Here is a 6571-nt window from a genome sequence, read left to right on the forward strand (position 1 = left end):
GGCCTAGACAATTACATTAATTAAATACACCCACATTAAATATACTCATCAAGCCACAAGTTTCCTTGGAGCTACAAACATTAAATGCATGACACAAATTATATACTTAGGAAAGGCCACAAGTTTACAATGCATAACTATCTCATAAGACCGCATAAGAATACATGCACTTATACATATGTCCATGTTGCAACCAATGATCCAAATATAAGAGCACACATGCCAAACTTTACCTATCAAAGCTCATGAATTCAATCACCAATGTTTGCTAGTAAAATGAGGACCAAAATATGAGTTTAATGAGGTTTGCATTTGGAGAGGACTCCTATAATTTTAATTAACTTTTTATTAAATACATTAAAAAGTTCTATAATTTTTAATAAATTGTGGAACACTAAAATAACGTCTAGGAGAGTTTTGAGTTACACACCATTATCAAAATTGCATAGTTCAAAATGCTACAAAATTATATAGTCCAAAGTAAGTACAGTGTAAAATTATATGTTCATTTAAAGATAATATTGGATTATAGGTTGACAATTCAGTGTACTCTTAAAGCTATGATACAAAAAATCAAATTTTTTTCAAAGAAAATGGATTATAATAAAATCGAATATTAGAGATAAAAAAAAATTCTTATCATTTTAGAATATGAAAGAATAAAATTAATAACATGTCTTCGCACATATTTAAGCAAGTTGGGATTTTTAGTCCTAATAGAATTTCATATTACATGATCCTAAAAAGTATTCACTTACTTTTTTGATCATTTTGCAACCATTTTCAACCCACTTTAGTTTGTTTCTTATGTTAGGAGCTCACATTTCATGTAATTGCATATTTCATTAAAATCAAGGTCTTACTCTTTCCTCAATTTCTCTCAAAATTATTAGTTGACTTAATTTATATGCATAATTTTTTCATTTATCCACCAATTCGCATGATTCATTTCCCTCAAATGCCTCATTTTACCTCTAAATTAATATAAATCACAATAATTATTTTGAAATGTAAACCTCTCACCATCATATCTTTTGTAGACTGAATTTTAAGGCCTTAAAATGATCTTTTCGGTATAGATCAAATCATGTCCACTTCTACCTTGGAGTTTGATTTTGAGTGATTTTTTGTGTCCAATGTAATGGTATTTATTTTTCCCATCACATTTTCCTAGCCTTTGTAAATTTGGACTACAAGATCACTATAGGAGGCTTCTTCCCCTTATTTCCATATCCATTCATTAACAAAAAAAATCCACTCTCACTAAATCAATTGCAACAAGTTTTTGTAATTTCCAGAGGGAAAGTATTCATTGAAGGAATTTATCCATGAATAAATCAAACATTTACTTCTATAGATATAGCTTCTTTATCCATACAAGGCAAATAAGTTTTCCATCAAGGGAGGAGATCTAAATTCATCCAAGTCTTATCCCTCTTCTTCTTCAATTCAATATTGAGGTGAATTACAACATATACTACATGAGGTTTTATCTTATATGATTTTCTTTTAGTTTTGTATTGAGTTAAACTATTACATCAACATAATGGATCACATGAAAAGTATAATTGCATCCATATGGTATGATACACTTTATCATTTATATGTAATATTTACTACATGAAAGAAAATTCTTTCATTTTCTTTATCTCATTTCAAGGATAATTCCTATAGATGTGCTTAATGAAGTGAATCATTTTCCTCACAACAATTTACCATTATTTGTTTGTGCACCAGTAGGTGACTAAGCTATGGGTTTGGGTTTCCAAACTTGTGAAACTAGACACAGAGACAAAACATAAACTTTGAGTTTAAGTATCCATTGTATAGGTTGTAAAATTATATATGTACATAGTATTAGTCCAACTGAGTCAACCTATAGCTCAAAGTTGACTTATTGTTGGAGCCTTGAGATTTTAATACTTGATAGTTGTATATCTTGAAACATACCCATATTATAGAATCATATATATAAATTATTAGTGTAGTTTTATTCTTTCATATTTAAGTCCATAAAGTAGTTTCCTATGAGAACTATATTAGGCATTTCTCATTGGCATCTATGAAATGGGATAAAGTAGCATAGGTGCTAAATTTAAAATAATTTATTTACATACACAACTTATAATTATTTTAAGACTTGATGACCTTTGTTTATTTTTTAATTAATGAATATGTAATTATGCTTATAATCAAGTACGTATAAATACATGTAGTTTAAATTTAAAAGTTGACCTATGTTTCTATGTATTTTGGAATGTAATGGAGCTACTTGATATAAACACAAGTTAATTAGAGTATTAGAGTTAATTATATGGTACTATTTTGTACATGTAAGTAGTGGTGTAAGAAATCATAAAATGGTTTTCTTGCGGATAATTACATTGTTTATAATCAATCAATTATTTTTATTTGATTTGTTATTATATCAATAGATATGAGAATCAACTCATATATTATTGAATAATAATAAAAATTGTTTTTTTTACGTCCTACACTAAGTTGAGTAATTTCTTTGCTATTCTTTTTCCCCTGGGGTCCACACTTTGAATAGGAAACAAATACAAAATTGTAAATTTGTCTAAATTAATAAAATATTGGCACTAAGCTATTATTAATAAATTTTTAATTTTTAATTATTAGTTTTTTTGTATCTATAGACCATTGTATTAAAAATAAGTTGAAAGGATTAAATATATATTTGAACTCCTAACTTATTTACTTTCTTTAGTTAAAGTGCAAGAAACTAAAGTTAGCCATTTTTATGCTACTGTTCTCAAATGTCACTATTGGGAAGGATGCTCATCATTGAAGTCTTACAAATTAAAGTCCACCAAGATAAATGAGATTGGGCGGGTGGGGCGGGTGTGGTGAAGCAATTATTAGATCAATACAAATTTTATCAACCTTATCAAACTTCAAACACGTGATCATTATAAATGACAACTATAAGAAGATACACATATAAAACAAAAACATATTTGTTAACTAGTCAAACCATTGATTAGAGAGAAAATCTAGTGGGGAATGTACCCACAACTTTAGGGGCAAGACAACCAAACTCACCATCCAAGTAGTCTCTATATTATTCATTTTAGAATAATAGAAATGCAACTGATCTCAAAAACTCAATACTTGCTATGTCCTCTTACGGTACCTCTACTACACCAAAAAAACATCTTAGGTCTCATTACTAGACCTCTAAATTTGCATCACAATGATCCATTTGATCTCTTACTCCTATTTACTAATCTTCTTTACTTATCACATTTACCTACTCATTGCATTTTTCATCAAAAGGAAAATAAATTTCCTTTATACCATGTCCTCAAAATAATTCATTAAATTAGCCTTGCAACTTTCCCAATTAATTACATTAAGACCACATTAAGATAATTCAAATTCATTCAATATTTTCATAATTACAATACACTGCTAGCTCATACTCTTCACAAATTATCACACATGTGACCATAAGCTTTGCATACTTTCTTGCATGATCATTAGGTTATCCTCTATCTATGTATAACTTCACACATCTAGATTCCCTATTGGGAGATATATTTCGAACACTAGAAACCACTTCCTACGAACTCTTCCTGAAAATAGTCTTTTGTAAATTAAAAAATACTCTCACCATTCTTTGACTTTTGGCATGTACACTTGACCATTGAATGAAGACACATTTTAAGACATATCCCAAATAGTGCTTGACCTCGTATTCCATACTAAATCAATATGACCTTAATCTCTATCTTGTACTATGCCAATATTCTCAGTATGTTGACATCAAAGAAAAAAAATTAATGAATGCAACACACATTCATGATAATTGTCTCTCCACTACTCCAAAAATGCTAAAATACTCTCCCATAGGAATATCATTAGCATTCATGCTAGTAATCTCCCCAATTAGCATTGATGGAAATATAGATGAAAAACATCCATGTTCCAAGAATACAAAACATATTGCTTTATTGTTTCTGCTCTAATATTTGTGAATCCTCTTCATCAATCAAATCTGAAACTCTTAGGAATAACTGCTACTCCACCATTATAAAATTCTCCCTCATTCTATATACTCATCTTTCTCATGTATTTTTGTTTTACTTCTCCCTACTCACTATCCCTCATTCATAAGAATTTTTTTCATGCACTTCCTTTTACCTCATTGACATTAATGACAAGGGCACTATTATGTTAATCAGCTACTTGAATTTCTTCAACCAGCTCAAGTGTCCAAAGAAATTGTTTAGTACCAACTACCAAAAATCATTTATGATTCTACTCAATCAGAAGTACTCACTCATAGTGGAAGCATCAACATTCAGTTCAAATAAATAATAGTGCTCTTTACCACTAGACTAATGTAATCTCTACATCTTCTATTCTAAAGTAGGTAGGGGCACAACCCCAATCATAGCTCATAAATACTCAAATGTATCCTTAAGAAAAGGCTTTGTAAATATATTTGCAATCTATTTCTTTGTATTAACATACTCCAATTTGATTTCTTTCTCTTCAACTTTATCTCTTAGAACATGATACTCGATATGTACTTTAACTTAGAATATAATAAGATATTCTTAGACACACTCATTGTCCTTGTGTTATCACAATGTATTATAATAGGTTATGAAAAATTTATTCTAATATCCTTCACCATATGTTTCATCCACATGGACTAATTACAATTATTTTCTCCTGCTACATACTTTGCTTCTATTTTACTATGTCAAATAAAATCTTGTTCCTTTCTTAGGCAAGAAACCAATCTTCCTCTAAGAAAAAATTCTCCTCCACTTGTACTCTTTCTATCATTCATATTGCCAGCACAATTTCTATCACTATATGCACATAGAGTAAATTCATTTTATCTATCATACGATAACCCAAAATTAGGTGTACCATTCAAATATTTGAATATCCTCTTTATTATCACATAATGTCATTCTTTAGGATTCATTTGATATCTTTCTACTATACAAACTCCATTATCTATATCTAATCTTGTATAAGTTAAATATTTCAAACTGCCAATCATCGATATGTACTTCTTTTGCTCAACTTTATGTGTCATGCCCAAACTACGAGGGCAAAAACACACATTTTTTTAAAAATTTATAATTAAGATGCTCTAAGTTTTACTCTGATCTCAAGCAAGAGAAGTGAAGGTTCACTACAATACATCTTAAGTTTAAAACTCTAAAGGATGATTACATTGCTAAGAGTTTGAAGCTTTCGTTATTAGATTGATATTGATCATAAGATATGTTATTTTTTTAACTTACAACAATATGAAGCAATTATTTAAATAACAATGTAAATGTATTCGGGTTTAGATTAATTGAAAGTATCTAAACAACATCAACTATAAATCTCTTAGACAATTATTGATTAACAATCTTAATCGATATTGGAAAGTCACTTTAAGAAAAAAAAATAACTAAAATTAAAACTGAATATATATATCTAAAATTTATTAACCTTAAACATTTTGACTATCTTAACATAAAAATTAACTATCTAATCTTAATAAATTTAAATTTCATTTACTAACAACTAATTAAATCTAATGCCTACTAATTAATTATTAATTAATAATACATTTAAACTAGTTAAAAAAACATATTAGTATAGAACTAAAGTTGCACAATTTAAATGATGATAGAACCTATAATTTAATATTAATTTGATACTAAACTAACTTAATTTGATATAAAATAACTAAAAAACTAATCATCAAAATATACCCATAACATCATGCCATTTAAAATTAACTAATTAAAATATGTTAATAAACTAACACTACTAATTATATAATAAATTTTTAAAAAAATAGCTTAAACAAATAAAAAAATTAATAGCAACTTTAAATTTTACGTAAAAACTATTACTAAACATACATTTAAACTAATTAACTTAACACCTATACTAACATGCTAAAGTTAAAATAACTTAAAATTTAAAATAATTTAACACTAACCCCTAACACATATAACCTATTACTAACAGTAACCTATACTAACATTTAAACCCTACTTTAACCCTTAACTCCCACTCTATTCCCCCTCTCCCACTAGTCACATCGACCCAACTTCCCAAAACCCCCATCACATCTAGACTGCACTTGCCAAGCGCTACCACTTGGGACAATGCACTGCCCAAGTGGGCAATGTGCTGACAGTGAGGTGGCGACGAGAACAGAGGTAAGTAATTGGTTAAAAACAAAAGAAATCTCCTTCATCTAAAATGCAATGCCTCCTAAGGAAATTATTCCATGCACAAGGTCAGTGTAGTAGAGGGATGACATCATCACATCATGATGGTACCTTGTCCATCAATGCCTAGGAAGGAGGGGGAGACTGAAGTTTAAAAAGTTTATAATGCTTGTTTTTTTTAAAAACAATTTAACTCCCATCCATAACATGAAGTAAGCGCTCAGAAGTAAAGGAGAAAATGGGGGATGTGACATGGTGGTAGGGTGACGTCACTCCCCCTCCCATGATGAAGACTGACTTTGCTTAAACAAAAACCATTTTAAATTGCACAACCAACTGATGCCCAAGGA

Source organism: Cupressus sempervirens, chromosome 4, assembly GCF_028749045.1.
Source record: "Cupressus sempervirens isolate cs-2001-9-10 chromosome 4, ASM2874904v1, whole genome shotgun sequence".
Lineage (NCBI taxonomy): Eukaryota > Viridiplantae > Streptophyta > Pinopsida > Cupressales > Cupressaceae > Cupressus > Cupressus sempervirens.